General features: G+C 37.6%; 1 non-coding gene across 1 annotated transcript; it reads left to right on the top strand.

Annotated features, from left to right (window-relative positions):
• The first annotated feature begins 7302 nt into the window (after positions 1-7302).
• On the top strand, positions 7303-7409 carry LOC138825657 (U6 spliceosomal RNA). The gene has a single exon (XR_011371459.1). It is a non-coding gene; the product is annotated as a U6 spliceosomal RNA (small nuclear RNA).
• The last annotated feature ends 13215 nt before the right edge of the window (positions 7410-20624 follow it).

The following is a 20624-nucleotide window of genomic DNA, read 5'->3' as shown; positions in this document are numbered from 1 at the left end:
TCTTTTCTTTCTAAATGGTCAGCTTTGATGGCTTCAAATACTTTATTGAAGCTTTGTTTTATATCTTGTATGGACTTCTTTAATTTGTTGTTCAGTGTTTATTCTCAATCACTTGGTTGATTTGTTATGGTTTCCTTGGACTCCCATTCCTTCTGTTGGTTTCCATTCAGGATTCCCTTTGTGGTTTCTCTGACTTCCTTCTGCTCTTTTTTAATGGATCCCATGAATGCCTTTAGTGATCTTTGTGTATTCTCATCTTGCTCTCTCAATTCCTGTATTACTCTTTGCTTAGCTTCCTCCCGTTCATGCCATTCTTGTAGTTCTCTTTGAGTGTTCTCATGCTCTTCAGGCCATTCCTGCCTTTCTCTTTGAGTATTCTCAAGCTGCTCATGCAAATCCTGTATCAGTTTTTCAGTAGCTTCCTCACGCTCATGATATTCCTGTATAAAGCTTTGGATTGTCTCCTCTCTCTCCCTATCACACTCATACAGAGTTCATTGTATATTTTCAATCTTTTCATTTATCATGTTTGCCAGCAGTGTTTGTAGAGCTATTTGGGAACTCTCCTCTGGATTATTCATTATCTGTTCTGTCCCCTGATTATCATGAGTGGGAGTGGAGTTACCCTGACTTACCATTTTTCTTGTCGTTTCCCGGCTTACTCTAGCCATTTGGGATGAAAGTAACACCAGTTCTGTGCTAGAACACTAACTTAAGGCAAGCATCAACCAAAGTCTGAATTTGCACAATCAATAGTATGCAGATAAAATCTATTGTAACAGATACCTCTATTCAACATAAAACAACTATATATTAACGGGCTACGAACCGCAAAGAATAATTTGGTAAACCAGAAATTATTAGGTTAGGGGGAGACGTGGGTAAAAAATAGGAATAGAGTGATTTGGGAAGGGACAGGGAGAGTTAACTTAACTAAGTCCTAGTCTCAAAGCAGGAAATAGGTTAGATAGGATGAAAGTAGAGAGAGAGAAAACAAGAAGAATGGAAAGGGGAAAAAAGACACCAGAAAAAATAGAAAAATAAAAGTTAATAATATGCAGGTTCAAGAACAATCTATTCAAAGAACATGAATATATTGAGAGAAGGGGAGGGATATATAGGAAATGTGAAAAACTTAAAAATAAAAATACTTGAAATATTATATAGGTATAAAGAGGTAGTACTGCTATTAAGGAATTTAAGTCTCAGAAGTTTTGAATTGAGTAATAAATTTGTGGATTAAGTGTGTACACAATGGGGGATAGGGTCTAATAGTCAAATATGGGTTTATCTGAGGATATGCAGAACAACAATTAAGTCCCATAAAGAAGAACAAAAGAGATGACAAGGTGAGAAGGATAAGGAAGAAAGAAAAAAAAGATCAGAAGTTCAGTCTAGCTAAGCAAAAAACAAAAAGAATATTTTTTTTAAAAGAAGGAAAAAAAAACAAAGAAAAATGCACACACACATGTATCCCTAAAATAAAGATTATAAGGGGGAAAAAGTTACTAGAAAACATTTTTTTTTAAAAGTCAAAATTTAAAATTAAAAAAATTTTAGAAAAGAAAAATAATTTTGTGAAAATTATATAAAAAAAAAGAAGAGAAAAAAAAGTTCTTTGATTTTTTTGTGGGAGGGTTCGGAAAAATCCTGTATCTCCCTTGTGCCTGTCATCAGCCTCTGATTGGAGTCTCTGGTCTGCTTGTGGTCCTGTGGCTTGGTTGGTTTCTTAAGTCAGTTTGTTTGGACAGGCAGAAAAATGCTCTGCTTTACCCAGGATTTTTTGATCTTCCTCCCAAGTTAGTTCAAGGGGAGGGAGGTGTGCTTTGAGTATCACAAAAGAGGGAGATGGCTTTTTCCTCAAGTTTGGAGATGCTATGATGAGGCTATGTTCTGGGTAGAGTTGAGACTTTTCAGCAAACAGTAGCTTTTCCCGGGGCCTACTTTGTGAGAAACTCACAGATCCCGGCCTGGAGCCACTCTCAAGGTTTCTGTTTAGTGAATTTCAGTTGATTGTCGAGGCTGCTAAAGGGAGGGGCAGCCTGTGGCTCTGATTACCCGATAAAGAAAGCCACTCCTAGGGCTAGCGCCCGAACTGGGTGCCTTTTCCCTGAGTAGAGCTGAGTCTGGCAGGTCACGCCGCCGTTAAGTTATTGTGACCTGTTAAATGACCCTAGTTTTATTCTAAGGCCTGAGTTGGAGCTGGCAGCTCTGCTGAGCTTTGTCGATATACAAGATGGAGATCTCTGGTACTGGGGGGAGGGGTGGCCTTCCCTCCTCTGCTCCCTTAGAAGGAGTGAGGAAGTCAGGTTTCTACTCACGCTGAGTCTTGGTTCCTGGGTCATCTATGGTCTGCGAACTGCAGGATGAAGATGTCTGCTCCTTGTCGGTTCTTGCTGGTGTTGAGTAGAATCCGCTCGCCCTCCACGTCTGGCTCTTTCGTCCCTGTTATGCCTCCAGCTTCTCCTTGGCCATCTTCCTGGATCCCCGTCCACGACTTTTTTTTCCCCATCCCTCCACAAATTATACCAACATCAAATATAGTGAAAGAAGGGGTTATACTGTGGGGGAGGGACATACAAAGCTACAAAGAAATAATCTTATAAATGAAAGAAAACCAATTAAATACTTATCTAAGGATTCTTTTTCCTAACATCACATTATCTCACTTTTCCTGCTTGACTCATACATATACTAGATATTGCAAATAAGGGAATCCATTGCACCTTTGTGTATTTGGGCTTGGCTTACTTCACTTAATATAATTTTTTCCAAGCCTTTCCATTTCCTAACAAATGGGGAAATATCATTCTTTCTGATGGAGGCATAGAATTCCATTGTGTATATAGACATGACAGAAAGGTGAGGGAAAACCTTTTACTCTTCAGTGAGGTTGTGGCTTGTGTTTCACAAAGTGTTATGAAAGCTCTCCATGAGAAATCTAGCAGCTCTATTTCTAAAAAGTACTTGCATGCTTACACTTTCTGTTAATGTCTCAATTCAAGTACTTCTCCTTGGAGTTCAGTACTATTCAATTATTCTGTGTCAGCTTTTTGTTACATTTTGCAGACCAGTCTTGCTGATGAAATTTGTGCTTCCAATTCCATCCACAAAATGCAGACAAAAATTATATGAAAAAATTTGTATCTGTTGACAGTGCATATACTTTTATTTTTTATTACAAACATAGAATGTAGTACAAATTTTCATAGCAATTACACTGCACCTGCACTAGGTTGTGGGCAGATTCTAATGTAAATAATATACTGTGTTCATGTAGAGTAGTTGAGTATCTGATGTTTTAATATGCCTGTGGTCCTAAAACCAATACCTTACTGATATTGAGTGACAAATACAACTTCCTATACGTACAAAAGTTTTCCTTGCATCTTTTTAATATATATACATATATATAGATAGATATTTATATTGTAAAGAAACTGTACAGAGGGGTTACAATTACATAAGTAAGGTAATGAGTACAATTTTTTTCTTTACTATTGGTCATTGGCTTGAACTCTAGGCCTGAGCACGGTCCCTCAACTCTTCAGCTCAAGGCTCTCGCTCTACTACTTGAGCTACAGTGCCACTTCCGATTCTCTCGTGGTTTATTGGAGATAAGAGTTTTACGGACTTTCCTTCCCTGGCTGGCTTTGAACCACAATCCTCACACCTCAGCCTCCTGAGTAGTTAGGATTACAGGCATGAGCCACCAGCACCTGGCATGAGTCCAGTTCTTATTGAGCATTTTTACCCCATCCTTTTTTTCCCCTACCATCCCTTCTCTTCACACCTCCTCAACTCATCCCTCCACCCACTCTCTGATAAAGTGTCTTATTATTACATTATTACATTATTATCTCATTATTACAATGGGTCACCCGGAATCTTATCTTTGTATATTAAATGAAGAAATGCTGGCTTGATTTATGCTGATTCTACTTGTGTAGACACAAGTAAAATCAGTCACCAAGTCCAAGAGCATATAAATGAAATGGACAACTTTTTTGTCAGTTGGTTTAGTTGTGTTCTACACATTTATTGACAGGTTACAAATTATTCTCAAACTTTAATATATTAAAAATAATCTCTTCGTTTCTTATTTTCTTGGCCAGAAAATCAGCAAGACCTCAGTCAGCATTTCTCTCATAGGAATTTTCACATGAGTTGGTTACCTGTTGACCTGAGGTCCAGTTTTATCAGGACTTACTAATCTGCTTAGGAATTGATGCTGGCTGTTGGAAAAGAGCTCAAAGAAGGATGCCATTTAAAGGCTTATAATTTTATTCTTTACCATGATATTCTCCTGCTACTTTGGTTGTTGAGAGTGTGTATAAGAGCAAGCATTCCTTGGGGATCAGGGAGACACTATATGATCTTTACATACTGATATTTCCGAGCAACTTGCTATCACGTATACTGCATTTTGCAAGTCCAATCTGTCAAAACCTACCAGTTTTAAGAGATAAGAGGAGTGGTAAAAGAACTCTTAGAGACAAATACATCTTGAACATATTTTGTTCCAAGCATCCCATCTAAGGCATTTTCAGCAACTAATGAAACTTGCGTTGGCTATAATTATGTATCTTTCTCCATGTGTGCATGTATACATGTGTATATGTATATGTGAATTTGTGTGTATACTAACATATATGTGTACTATATAAGGGCATATACACATATATGCATATATAAATAAATATACATATACAAATATATATGCATATATATTTTTGTTCAGTGACTTAATCTATAGTTCCCAGAACATTGTCATTCTCACAAAGTGTTCATGATAAACTGCTCTGAAGACCTGTGCTCTATTGTACTCACTTCCACCATTACATTCTTTTTCATACCTGTGAACAACTTCGGTCTATTTTCCATAGGAGAGCTTTGTTTTCATTACATGTAGTTACAAACAGATAATCAAAGACAAAAGTTGTTTGTGAAAGAAAAAGAACTTTTAGGTCACAGGTTAAAATATCTTTTTGGGGGGGAGGGGTCCAGTCTTGGTGCCTGAAGTCTGGGCCTGGGAACTGTCCCTCAGCTCTTCATCTCAAGGCTAGCGCTCTACCACTTGAGCCACAGCGCCACTTCTGGCTTTTTTTCTTTTTGCTTATGTGCTGCTGAGGAATCGAACCCAGGGCCTCATGCATGCAAGGCAAGCGCTCTACCACTGAACCACTTTCCCAGCCCAAGTTAAAATATCATATCCATCCAAATGATTCTTATGAGATGAAATTTTTAATAGTAGTAAACGTGAAAAGGAATTCCTAGACCTGTTGTTTTGCCATTTAGAATGTCAAAGAAAAAGAATGCAAGGGAAAATGTTAGTCCCCATCATGTTCCCACAAAGCCAGTGGATCCTCAAGGATAATAGTAGACCAGCGGAAATTCTATGTAGCAGACATGGAGCATGGAGCACGAAAGAGAAAGAGAGGAAATGAGAGAGTGTGAAAGAGGGAGAAATATCATGATACTGAAAGTGCATAACAGATAAAAAAGAGCTGTACGAGAATATTCATACTGTTATCTTTAGACTCTACATGTACATTTGAAGGTATTTGATGTATGATAATCCCTCAACCCAAAATATAAAATGATTTTAATAAAAATTAAAAATGACTCAGAAGTAATTGAAAATGCTAACACAATTTCACATTAGCAAATTCTCAGAGATATTTCATGACTTTAAAAGAATGAAGTGGCTGGGGTTAGTATAAATTTACAAGTATAACAATACACAAAAATATGAAAAGATATTCATATATTTCATTATATAACCCAAAGCAGAAAGAAAATGTTGTTTAGATGAATCTTTAAAACCCAGTCTATCAGGAGCTGGGACGGTGGCTGTTGTAGAGTGCCTGCTTGCATGCATGAGGCCCTAGGTTTGATTCCTCAGCATCACATAAGTAGAAAAAGACGGAAGTGTTTCTGTGGCTCAAGTGGTGGTACTAGCCTTGAGCTGAGGTACAGCAACCAGTCCCCAGAGTTCAACCCCATGGCCAACAAAATCAAAGTAAAAAACAAAACAAAACCTAGTCTCTCACTTTTGTGACCTCAACTCTGTATTATCACTGCTTCAGCCTAGGGCTAGGATTTTAAGTGTGGACATTTATCATCCCTCCTGATTCTGACTGTACTTGATAATTTTTAATCAATATTTTGTTCTTAATTTTGCTTTTTGTAAATTCACACGCAACTATAAAAAATGGTTTGGCTATCCCAGTAACCTTCTCAAAGTACCTCCTGATGATGAATAACAAAAGGTTTTACTATATTACAAGGGAAATAATACTACAAATAAAGAAACACAATAAATAAATATTAATGATTAATAAAATAAAATACCAAAGAATTACCAATGTTTTCAGTATTTGAAGTGTACTTCCATATTTGATTTTACTATTCTCACATTCCTGTACATTTAACACTGAATAAGATTATGATGTTCAATAAGAGTTTTATAGGCTATGTGTAGTTTTTAAAGTTACCCACTAAGATTGCTTTTTATGACTCATCTCATCATTTGTATATGTATATGTATATGGTTTATATCATCATTTGTTCCTCACTAACATATAAAGTAAGGAAGCCCTAAAGTTTTAAGAGAAACTGTGCAGTTAACAAAGTCTTAACTCTTCACTCTGCTTCTTTACACTAAGCCTTTGCAACATCTCATTAGTAATGTTTTTATAAACTCTGAAATGTACTTTTTAGTAGCATATGTCTGCTACCATAAATCTTAAATATTTATAGAAAAGTTGTATGACCTGACAAACAGTCCTAATTTTGGCCTATATAAGCAAATTTCCAAAATTAAATATATTTAAAACATTAAAACTTTAAAAATACTTTAACACTTGCCGCAGTGTTCATTATGACAGGTGCCTTATACAGAATAATTGAATTCGTCCTCCTACACATCTCTTTTTTTATTTTTATTTTTTGTGAACATACTGTACAGAGGGGTTACATTTACATGGGCAAGATAATGAGTAAGTACATTTCTTATGAAGCATTGCAGCCTCCTCCTTTGTTTACCCTTCACATCCCTTCCCAGCCTTCCTCCGCCCCCCCACCCAATTCCACCCCCCCTCCCCCGATCCTACACATCTCTTGAACAACAATATCTGGGATTATTTTGTTTTTGACATGTCAATCTTGGCTATTCTTAAATGTGTGCTTATGTAAGAAGTACATGGTTCTAAAATTTCACGAGAATTCTTCAAAACTTACTTTTCTTTGAATTGTCTAGTTCAAGAAAATCAATTACACTTTATATATAAAAAATGCTCTGTGCTCAATTCAGCAGCACATACACTAAAATTGGAGCAGTACAGAGTAGATTAACATGGCCCCTGCGCAAGGTTGATATGCAAATTCTTGAATCATTCCATATTTTTACAACTAAAGATGCTGGAGAGGATGTGGCCACAAGGGAACCTTACTTGATTCTTGGTGGGAGTGTTAACTTATTCAACCACTTTGGAAAGCAGTATGGAGGCTCATCAAAAGACTCCATATAAAGCTCCCCTATGATCCAGCAATCACACTTTTGGGGATTTATCCAAATGATCACAAAGAAGACCATACTAAAACTACCAGAACAACTATGTTTACTGCAGCATTGTTTGCAATAGCTAAGATATGGAGCCCACCCAGATGGCCCACAGAAGATGAATGGATCATTAAAATGTGGTATATATTCACAATGAAATTCTATGCCTCCATGAGAAAGAATGGCATCGCCCAATTTGTTAAGAATTGGAAAGACTTGAAAAAAATTTATTAATTGAAGTAAGCCAAGTCCAAAGAAACATAGGTCCAAAGGTTTCCCTTATTTTCAACAGCTAATATATGTCTGGGATAAGCGGAAGCTATGTGCATATCAGATAAGATGATATTACAGGAACTGAACAAGACAAGTGTTTTTTTTGTTTCTTGCTATTGTTTCTAAGATACTTATAATGTGTGATGTGATTTTTTTTGTTCCTTTATATGTTCCTTCCCTAAGCTCTAACCCCTGTTTTCACTGTACTTGAAGTTGGTGCGCCTACATCCTGTGTATACGTTCCTCTAATTTGGGGAGGGGGAAGGGAAATACAAAATTGTTAAATATGGATACAGGTTGAGATGCACAAGACACTATGTTGAAAAATGAACTTTACAATTTAGGCAGGGGAAGGGGGAGGGGAGTGTATTTCTGGAGGTGGGAGGGAAAGGATGGTGGAAGAAAAAGAAAGGAAGAGGTAACAATGCTTGTTAGGAAATGTACTCATTATTTGCTCATATAAATATGACACCTCTGTACAGTTATTTTTACAGGTGGACCCATTGCAACAATGAGAAGTACAAGTCGTTATGTTGAAAACGAACTTTACAACTTTGGTGGGGGGAGCGGGGAGGATTGGGTGGGAGGGCTAGGAGGATGGGAAGGGATGGGAAGGGGAAACAAAGGAGGAGGCTACAATGCTAGATAAGAAATGTACTCATTATCTTGCCCACGTAATTGTAACCCCTCTGTACAGTATTTTCACAGTAAAAAAAAATGTATAAAAATGTTCTTATATACAAGAGTTTATTTCCTCTATTTTACCCAGATAATATCATTAACAAAGAAATTAATGCAGAACACTGATATGCTGATTTGAAGGTATTTTGAATAAATGTGTGTGTGTGGGTGTGTGTACACACACGCATGCACACGTGCACACATGCACATGCTTGTGCATTGGCATGCTCAGAGTTTGAAATCAGGGCTTCAAGGTCTTGCTAGGCCTTTCCTCTATGAGCTACATCTCCATTCCTGGCTCTTTGCTAGTTCATTATAATTTCTGAAAAATAATCTCATGAATTTATTCTGCCCTGAGGGGCTTCCAACAGTTATCCATAGATCTCAGGCTCCTGAGTAGATATTCCGAGTAGATAGGATTAAAGGTGTTACCAGCCAGGACAAGGCTTTCAGAATAATTTTAAAAGTAGAAGAAAGTTTACTTGATGGGGGCCTGTTTTATCATCTCCTACTTTTAAATCATTTTGGAGTGATTATATGTGAATTTACTTCATTTTCGGGTTCTTAAAAGATAGTAAGTTTTGTTATTTAAAAGTTTTAGTACTTTTTAAAAAAGGATACAGGAGCTATGGGACAAAAGAAATTTGACTGTCTTTGGACCTCAATTTATAAGCTCAGCTCTGTGCATGATAACCCAATGTCACCAACAGAGTCTGTGTTGGAGACAAAATGTAACAGAAAACAATCACCATGGGCAATATTTGGTATGCTATTATTTATAGGACAATATGAATATTGAAATGAGAGTGTAAGAGAATGGAGAGATTTTTACCTACATTTTTGTATTGCTAAAAGGCTTTTGGAGACTGTGACTCATTTCCTTCCTCACTATGTGTCTTTGAGCCATGCACTTCGTGCCTTAAATTACAATTTTTCCCAACGCTAAAATGATAATAACATTAGCATTATAGCAAATGTTATCTTAAGAATTGAGAGAAATAAAACTTGCAAAATACTTAACATAAACTTCTGTGAATGAGCTTTGAGTTTAGCCAAAAATTTTTAATACTAAATAGAATGCAATAATATTACAGAAAACATTACAGGTAGTGAGCAACCAGAAGGAATGTGATCTATTGACCATGCTCTGCTTCCAAGGAAGCCAGGTGTACAACGTCTCATGCTTTAAATCAAACTGGTTATCTTATGTCTTGGTAGTGTAAAAGTATCAAGGACAGAATAATGAAGGAATGTTGTAGACTGAGGTAATGTCCATATGATAATGTGCAAAACTGATAAAACGTAAAAGTACCTGAGCAGTATATTGTGTTTTATATCATTTAAGTTCCATTCAAAGATAGGTAATACCTAGAAAAATGAATTCTCTTTTTGATATCCTATCGTAGGTCCTTAGCAGGATGAACTCTTTCTTCATTCTTGTTGAGGCATTATCAGATGAGAAGAACTGTATTTTTTGTTTGCTTCCTTCAATTTATTCTTCGATTTGAAATCTAAACTACTTGACACTGAAAGAAACCAAGGGAAATTAGACACACAGGCTTTGGAAAAAACAATTAACATAAAATAAATAAAATACATATAGCTTTATGAAAGGTCTAACTAAATTGAATTATATAGTCTAAAGATTGAACAGAAAATGATATAAGCAATATCATGTTATTGAAAATTGGAAAATGTAAAGACTTGCTTAATTTTTTCCTTTCTCCTCCCTTGAATTAATTATTGATTTTGTATAAAGAGATTAAAAATGAGATTAACAAGAAATAATTAAAATTCAAAAGAGTTCAGGGAAGATGGTAGGAGAGAAGGTGGAGTCTAAACAGGCTCTCTCATAGAAAGCAGTTTAAGTATTCCAGTGAACAGTCCTAAGTAAAAGAATCACACCAAGGGTGCCAACACCAGAGAGTTTGGCCAGAGAGGGAAAATCCAGGCAAGGAGACAGGTCCGTGCACTTGCCAGCAGGCTCCGCTGTGGCTGTGGCGGTGGCTGTGGCAGCCGTAGGCCATAAAACATGAAACACAGACAGTCTGGGATGAAAGCCCCAGATCAGCAGGCTAGGGGATTCTACACAGCAACAGCAAGAACTGACAAGGAACACACATCTTCATCCTGCAGATTGCAGACCAGCGACGAATCAGGAACCAAGACTCTGGCATGAGTAGAAGCCTGACATCCTCACTCCTTCTAAGGGAGCAGAGGAGGGAAGGCAACCCCTCCCCTCCCCACTACTGGAGATCTCCATCTTTTATACTGATAAAGGCCTGGCTGAGCAGCTAGCTCCAACTCAGGCCTTGGAAGAAAACAAGAGTCATTTAGCAGATCACAGGAACCCGACCTCACCTGCCAGGCTCAGCTCCACCCAGGGAAAAGTCATCCTGCCCAGGCAGAGAAAGTTCTGCCCTCCTCAAGTGTTGATTTCTTCACAGGATAAACAGAGCCAGAGTCTGCCCCTCCCTACAGCAGTCTTGACAATCAACTGAAATTCAGTAAACATAAACCCTGAGTATATCTCCAGGCTAAGCTCTGTAAGTGTCTCAGAAGCTAGCCCCTCAGGGAAACTCTACTGCTTGCTGAAAGGCCTCCACTCTACCCAGAACCAAGCCTCAACAAGCATCTCCAAACTAGAGGAAAAATCCATCTCCCTCTTTTGTGAGACTCAAAGCAGATCTCCCTCCCATTGAACTAGCCTGGGAGGAGGATCACAAAATTCTGGGTAAAGCAGAACATTTTTCTGCCTGCTCAAACAAACTAACTTAAGAAACCAATCCAGCCACAGGAAAATCAAACACCACAAGCAGACCAGAGACTCCAACAAGAGACTGGTTACAGACAAAAGGGAGATACAGGATCTTCCCACACCCTCCAAAAAATCAAAGAACTCATTTTTTGTACCTTTTAAAATTTGTTTAAATTTTTTGTTTTCATTTTTTTTTAATTGTATTTTATTTTATTTGAGAACATACTGTACAGGGGGGCTACAATTACATGGGCAGGATAATGCATACATTTCTTACCAAGCATTGCAGCCTCCTCCTTTGTTTACCCTTCACTTCCCTTCCCCGCCTCCCATTGTTTGCTGTTAACCTTTTTTTCTTCCTCTTATAATTTTTATTTTGGGGGAATATCTGTGTGCGCGCGCGCATGTGTGTGTATGTGTGTGTGTGTGTGTGTGTGTGTGTGTGTGTGTGTGTGTGTGTGTGTGTGTGTGTGTGTGTGTTTTAGCTCTACTTAACTTTTGATCCTTTTTTTCTTTCTCATTCTTTTCATTTTTTCTTCTTTCGTTCTTTTTTGCATGACTTAATTGCTGTTCTGCTCATCCTCAGATATACCAATAGTTGATTATTAGACCTTATCCCCCATTGTGTACACAATCCAGAAATTTATTACTCTATTCAAATCCTCTTTGACAAGTTTCTTAATAGCAGTACTACCTCTTTATACCTGTATAATATTTTCAACTCTTTTTTACTTTTTCACATCTCCTTTCTATCCCTCCCCTTCTCTCATCCTATCCCTGTTCTTCTGTGAATATTACGTTTTTAAATTTGCATAAATTTTAAGTGTTTCAATTAATAATTTTTAATATTTGTTTTTTTATTCTTTCTTGTCTCTTTTTTCTTTTTCTTATTTTTTCTTCTTTTTTTTTCTGTCTACTATCATTCTATCCAAACTATTTCCCTTATTGAGATTAGGACTTAGATAATTTAACTCTCCTTTTACCTTTCCATATCCCTCTATATCTATTTTTACCCACATTTCTCACTAAACCTTATAATTTCTGGTATGTAAAATTATTCTTTGCTGATCATAGCTCATTAGTACATAGTTGTTTGATATTGAATAAAAAGATCTGTTGAACTAGATTGTATCTGCAGATTTTTGACTGTGCAACTACAGACTTTGGATGATGCTTGTCTTAAGATAGTGTTCTAGCACAAAACTGGTGTTACTTTCATCCCAAATCGGCAGAACAAGCAGAAAAACACAAGAAAAATGGCAAGTCCGGGTATCTCAACTCCCACTCATGATAATCAGGGGACAGAACAGATAATAATAATCCAGGGGAGAGCTCCCCAAAAGCTATACAAACACTACTGGTAAACATGGTAAATGAAAAAATTGAAAACCTGCAAAGGACTCAGTGTGAGCATGATAGGGAGAGAGAGGAGCAAACCAAAGGTCAATACAGGAATATCATGACCTTGAGACACTTACTCAAAGACTGACACAGGAATTGTTTGAGCAGATTGAAAACACTCAAAGAGAAATACAGGGAGGGCATGAGCAGGCTGAGTCCAGTCAAAGAGATAGACATGACTTGCGTGAGCTGGCTGAGAATAGACAAAGAGAAAGGAATTGCATAAACGTGAGGAAGCTAATCAAAGAGTAATACAGGAATTGAGAGAGCAGGATGAGATAGACAAAGATCTTTAGAGGCATTTATGGAATCCATAAAGAGAGAGCTGAAAGAAGTCAGGAAGACCACAAAGGGAATGCTGAATGGAACCCAAAAGAAGGAATGGGAGTCCAAGGAAACCATAACCAATCAACTAAGTGATTTGAGAATAAACACTGAAAACCAAATTAAGGAAGCAAAGAAGTTCATAGAAGATCTGTAACAAAGCTCCAACAAAGAATTTGAAGCAATCAAACCGACCAATTAGAAAGAAAAGAAATAAAAAACAAAGTAGAAATTCCTGGCAGTAGGTTAGACCATGCAGAAGATCAAATCTTGGGATTGAAGACAGCTTAGATATTATAGAGAAAGAACATACAAACAACAAGACAAATCCAAGAAATATGACAGATCTATTCAACATTTTGAAGACACCATCAGAAGGCCTAATCTGAGGATAATGGGTGTAATGGAGCACTTAGAGAGAGAAGTTAATGGTCTAGGAGATGTGTTTAACAGGATCCTAGCAGAGAACTTCCCAAACATGCAAAAAGATAGGCCTATTCAGATACAAGAAGCTTTTGGAACTCCAACTAGACCAGACCAGAGCAGGACTTCCCTCCTTCACATTATAATCCACACAGGATTAATTTAGACCAAGAAAAAGATCCTTAAAGCTCTCAAGGAGAAAAGATCAGGATAAGCCCGGGATAAGGTATGCCATGCCCTAAAGACAAACAATTATAAACCAAGAATACAATACACAGCTAAACTTTCCTTCATAACGGAAGGTCAAATATAAACCTACCATAGCAAAGAAAAATTGAAACAATATATCTCTGCCAAACCAGGCCTACAAAATATTCTTAAACATATCCTACACATAGAAAACCAACAATACCACAATAAAGGCCAAGAAACTGCACCCAAACTGAGAATCCAAGAACCTAGGAAGAACCCAGTTGGTACAGCTCGCAAGAAGGTGGATAAAATTGCAGGAACTCCCAAATACCTTTCAGTCCTATCTCTCAACATTAACGGAATGAACTCTCCAATTAAGCAATATAGACTACCTAGTTGGATTAAAAAGCAAGATCTTTCTTTCTGCTGCCTTCAGGATTCACATCTTGCCCATAAAAACAAACACATTTTGAATGTGAAATTCTGGAACAAAATCTACCAAACAAACGGCCCCCATAAACAGGCAGGTGTTGCAAGCCTTATATCAGATAAAATAGACTTAAAATTAAAATCAATGAGAAGAGATAAGGAAGCTTGCTATATACTATTTAAGGGATCCCTCCTTCAGGAGGATATTACAATTCTAAATATCTATTTTCCAAACAACGGAGCACCCAAATTTATCCAAGAAAATCTACTTTCCCTCAAGTGCCACATAGACACAATGACATTGATTGTTGGGTACTTGACACACTACTCTCCCCACTAGATAGATGAACTCGGCAAAAATTAAACTGAGAAACTGCAGGTCTAAACAACTGCAATATCAACAAGATTTCACAGACATCTACCAAACATTTCACTCAGCAGCATCAGAATACACGTTCTTCTCTTCAGCACATGGAACATTTTCCAAAATAGACCACTTTTTAGGTGACAAAGCAAACTTGCCCAAATTCAGAAACATTGCAGTAATACCTTGCATTCTCTCAGACCACAAGGGAATAAAATTAGAACTCAAAACCAAAAGCCACCAAAGAAAGTCCTGTAACTCATGGAGGCTAAACAACACACTGCTGACTCACGAGTGGGAGTTGGAAGAAATTAGAAAGGAAATTCAAATGTTCATGTTATTCAACAAAAAAGAACACACATATTACCAGCTCCTCTGGGACACAGCAAAGGCAGTACTCAGAGGCAAGTTTATAGATCTGAGATGCTATATCAACACATTGGAGAGATCTGAAACCAACAATTTAACGAGACATCTGAGCCTCCTTGAAAAAGAGCAGCAAGATAAACCCTAATCCAGTAGATGGAAAGAAATGACAAAATTAAATCAGAAATAAATACATTAGAATTCAAAAAAACATGGAAAGAATCAACAAAACAAAGTGTGGGTTATTCGAAAAAATTAAAAAAATTGATTGCCCCTTAGCAAATCTTATCAGAAAAAAGAAGAGAATACATACAAATAAATAGACTCAGAGATGAGAATTTTAACATCACCACAGGAACAACAAAGATTCAGAACATTATCAAGGAATAATCCTCAAAGCTTTATGCTAATAAGTTTGAGAACTTGGCAGAGACAGAACTTTTCCTGCCAAATATTGACATGCTGTAAATAAACCAAGAATGAGTTAAACCATTTGAACAGGCCCATTTCAAGCATTGAAATAGAAAGAGCAATAAGAGACCTCCCATCTAAGAAAAGTCCAAGACCAGGTGGTTTTACAGTGGAATTCTACAAGGCCTTCAAAGCAGAGCTCACACCAATAATCCTTTAGCTCTTCAATGAAATTTGAAGAGAAAGTTCACTACCAAGCTCATTCTATGAAGCCATCATAACATTCATCCCAAAACCAGGCAGGGACTTATCAAAGAAAGAGTACTATAGAACCTTTTGTTTGATGAACATTGATGCTAAACTTTTCAACAAAATTTTGGCCAATCGATTTCAACAATTTATCCAAAAAATCATGCATTATGATCAAACAGGTATCATTTCAGGAATGCAAAGCTAGCTCAATATATGCAAATCAATTAATATAATTCATAACATCAACTGAAGCAAGGATAAGAACTGCATGGTTATCTCAATAGATGCGGAAAAAGCATATGACAAGATCCAAAACCCCTTTATAATGAAAGTTCTGAAAAAATTAGGAATCCAGGAAACATTCCTCAATACAATAAAGGCTGTATATGACAAACCTACAGCCAGCATTATACTTAATTGTGAAAAACTGAAGCCATTCCCTCTTAACTCAGGAATGAGACAAGGATGTTCACTCTCTCCACTTCTCTTCAATCTAGTATTAGAATGCCTAGTTACAGCCATAAGATATACACATAAAGGGGATCCAAATAGGGAATTAAAAAGTAAAACTCTCCCTCTTTGCAGATGATATGTTATTGTACTTAAAGAATCTCACAGATTCCACTCCCAAATTTCTCAAGTTGATTCAAAACTTTGGCAAAGTAGCACGGTATAAAATTAACCCTCAAAAATCAGTGGCTTTTCTGTTTACCAACAATGAGAAAAGTGTGGCTGAAATTAGGAAAGCAACTCCATTCATAATAGGCCTCCAAAAAAAAATAACTAGGAATTTAATTTACCAAAAAGTGAAGGACCTCTATGATGAAAAATTTAAAAACCTGAAAAAGGAAATAAAAACAGAACTTAGAAAGTGGTAAAGACTCCCATGGTCTTGGATTGGAAAGATCATCATCGTGAAAATGGCAATACGTCTCAAGACTATCTACAAATTCAATGCGATATTTATCAATATTCCAACCTCCTTCTTCAAGCAAATAGAAGCGGCAATCGAAAATTTCATATGAAACAATAAAAGATGCCAAATAGCGAAAATGATCCCTAACAGAAAGCGCAGGGCTAAAGGAATGTCAATACCAAATTTCAAACTCTACTACAAAGCCATAATAATCAAAACAGCTTGGAACTGGCACAAGAACAGACCTCAGGACCAATGGAATAGGATTGAAAACCCAGAAATGAACCTACAGACCTCTAGCCATCTAATTTTTGATAAAGGAGCTAAAATATAGAATGGACAAAAGACAGCCTTTTCTGTAAATGGTGCTGGCAAAATTGGTTAACTACTTGAAGAGAACTAAGGGTAGATCGTTAGATATCACTCTGCACCAGAATCAACTCCAAATGTATCAAAGACCTTGGAGTCAAAGCAGATATTCTGAAAACATTACAGAATGGAATAGGAGAAACCCTAGGTCTCCTTGGCAGAGGCCTAAATTTCCTTAATAGAGACCCAGAAACACAACAAATCAAAGAAAGATTGGATAAATGGGATTGCATGAAATTGTAGGGCTTGGGCATGGCAAAGGACATAGCTAGCAACATCAATCGAAAGCCCACTGATTGGGAGAAGATCTTCACTAGCCATACAACAGACAAGGGTCTCATATCTAAACTATACCTGCAACTCAAAAATATTAATTCCCCCAAGAACAAATCTTCAAAGAAACAACAGCCCAATAAGAAAGTGGGCTAAAGAAAAGGAGAAAATTCTCTGAAGAGGAAAGAAGCATGGCCAATAGACACATGAATGAAGAAATGCTCAACCTCCCTAGCCATAAAAGAAATGTAAATCAAAACAACATTGAGATACCACCTCATCCCAGTTAGAATGGCAATAATCAAGAACTCTAATAGCAACAGATGCTGGAGGGGATGTGGACAGAAGGGAAGCTTACTGCATTGTTGGTGGGAGTGTAAATTTGTTCAACCACTTTCAAAAGCAGTATGGAGATTCCTCCAAAGGCTCCACATAGAGCTCCCCTATGACCCAGCAATCCTACCTTTGGGCATTTACTCAAATGACCCCAAACAAGACCACACTAAGGCTACCAGCACGACTATGTTTATTGAAGCATTATTTACCTTGGCAAAGATATGGAACCAACCCAGATGCCCCTCAAGTGATGAATGGATCAAGAAAATATGGTATATATACACAATGGAATTTTATGCCTCCATCACAATGAATGACATTGCCCCATTTTTTAGGACTTGGAAAGACTTGGAAAAAAATTATTTTAAGTGAAGTAAGCCAGGCCCAAAAAAACATAGGTCCCATGGTTTCCCTTATTAGCAATAACTAGTATATGTCTGAGTCAAGCAGAAAAGGTCAGATCAGGTGATGATAGGGAAATGAACCCTAATATATGTATTCAAATGTTTTTTTTTGTTTCATGCAATTGTTCCTAAAGTATATATAAGATTTTTTTGTTGCTTTCTATGTCCCTCCTCCACGGTATAACCCCTGTTTTCATTGCATTTGATGTTGGTATAATTTGTCGAGGGGAAGGAAGAAACAAATCTTTTAAATAGGAAATCAGGTGGACCCATTGAAACAATGAGAGGGACAAGTTATTATGTTGAAAAACTAACTTTAAACTTATATGAGGGGAGAAGAGGGGGAGGAAGATTGGCTGGGTGGCAAGGGGAAGATGGGAAGGGATTGGAATGGGAAACAAAGGAGGAGGCTACAATGCTTGATAAGGAATTTACTTATCTTTCGCATGTAATTGTAACCCCTCTCTACAGTATTTTCACATTAAAAAACAGAAATGATTAAAATTGGACAAAAGTTCGGAATAGACCTGTTTTCCAAATAGCCATGAAAGTAGCCAGTGGGTTTACAATGTCGTGTTTAATACAACTTCTATGTTGGCTTAATTCTTTTGGAACAGAAGTCATTAGAGAAACGCAATTCAAAATTACTATGATACTAGTTCATAACTATTATAACACTTATCCAAAAAATCAAAGGAACCTGGTGTGGTGGTAAAGGCTTGTAATTCCAAGCATTTAGCAGGTTGGAGTAATAGGATTTTATTCTAAGGCCAGTCTGGGTTACTGCACATAGTACAAACCTGCCCTTAAAAAAAAGGTAATAATGTTGGTGAGAATGTGGATAAAAGAAATTTGCTAGGGCTGGGAAGGTGGCTCAGTGATAGAGCGCTTGCCTTGCATGCCTGAGGCCCTGGGTTTGATTCCTAAGCACCACATAAGTAAAAAGAAGAAATTTTCCACACTCTTAGTCAAAATACAGGTTAATATTCTCCTTGTAGAAAGTAGTATGCAGTTTTCTAGAGAAATGTAAAGTTGAAATGTCATCTGACCCACTGATCATATGTTTATTTCTCTTTGTGTAACTGATAAATATATCTATAGTTCATTGCTATTCAAATTATTCACAATAACGGCCAAGATATAAATTGAAGTTAAGGGTTGAACTACAGACTAATAAAGCACTGTGTTGTATGCACAATATATTTTTGTTTCATTTTTAATATAGAAAGAGTCTTCTCCCAGTAGCCACAATTTACAATAACCTGAAAGATGTATTCTAAATGAAGAAAAATGTCTTCTGATCTTTGTAAAACCACACACACACACACACACACACACACACACACACACACACACACACACACACACACACACACACACACAGAGCAACCTGATCGATTTAGAGGGAAATGATGTTTTTTGTTCCCAAGAATTTTTTTTTATTGTGAAAATACTGTACAGAGGGGTTACAATTACATGGACAACATAATGAGTACATTTATTGTAGTGCCCACGTTCCTGGACCCCCACCAAGAAGACCAACAAGAGTCAGACGTTCTGAAATGCAAAAGCAAGGTTTTATTTAGACGGGCTGCAGCTTGGGCCTCGTCCTACACTCCCACACAGTGGAGCCTAGGTGGAGAGCCCTGAGATAAATAAAGATTTGCAGGGCTTATAAAGGCAAACAACCAGGTGTTCGGATTACCACCACATCTTGCTCTGCTAGCTGAGATAAACAAGCAACATATGATCACTGCCTCAAAAATGGAGTTACTTTAACCCTTGCTCCCCCCTTGACTTATGGTCCTGAGACACAATATTGTGGCTCCGGCCCCAAACTTCACTTCAACAGCTCTCGATCTTGACTAGTCCCTCTATGACCATAGCCATGTTGTCTTTTGCTATTCCTGAATGGTCAATGTGAAAACAACACTCTTCTCCTAGGACAGCACAAAGTTCCCCTTGTTGTACTGAGCGCCTCCCAGGAGTTATGCAAATGATAATTGAAACAATACCAATAACAATCAGTCCATTTTTCTTTTCTTGAGTTATATATGGAGTGGTTGGGTAGGATGCTTAGTGACTTCCCATGTTTCCCCATGGTCATCCAGGGCAATGGGGTCAGCCAGTCTTTCATGGGTGTAGTGGATCTAAGCAGCAATGCTGTCCACCTTAAGGGCAGTGGGTGTAGCCAAAGGTACCATGTAAGGTCCCTTCCACTGTGGTTCCAAAAATCTCAAGTTGTACCTTCGAACAAACACACAGTCCCCTGGTTCAAACAAATGGGGGGTAGGAATAGAAGCAGAATCATATAATGCTCTAAGCTGGGGCCACCCACTTTTGTGGACAAGCTATAGATAGTCAAGTTTACATAGAAATTCAGTGTCACTCAAATGAGCAAGCAATCCAGTCTGAAGGCTAGGGATAATAGGTGGAGGATGTCCATACACTATTTCAAAAGGAGTACACCCAAGGTGATAGGGTGAATTTCTTATTCTACACAGAAGGAGTGATACCCAGTCTGTGCCAGTCTCCAAAGTCTGATTCATTCTTTCTACCTGCCCTGAACTCTGGAGTCTATAAGCACGGTGCAATTTCCAATCTGTCCCCAGTGCCACAGTTATCCCCTGACTTACTTTTGAGACCAAGGCCGGTCCATTTTCCGACCTGATGGTGGATGGGAAGCCATAGATGGGTAGGATTTCTTCCAGGATCTTCTTAGCCACGAAGTTCGTGATCTCATGCTTTGTTGGGTAGGCTTCAACTCATCCTGAAAAGGTGTCTACAAAAACTAGCAAATATTTATATCCAACTTTTCCACTTTAAATTTCTTTGAAGTCTAATTCCCAATACACATCTGGCCTATCTCCACGGAGGCGAGCTCCTTT

This window comes from Dipodomys merriami, unplaced genomic scaffold, assembly GCF_024711535.1.
Source record: "Dipodomys merriami isolate MVZ:Mamm:240054 unplaced genomic scaffold, mDipMer1.0.p SCAF_1390, whole genome shotgun sequence".
Classification (NCBI taxonomy): domain Eukaryota; kingdom Metazoa; phylum Chordata; class Mammalia; order Rodentia; family Heteromyidae; genus Dipodomys; species Dipodomys merriami.
This window is presented reverse-complemented; position numbering and strand designations above follow the sequence as displayed.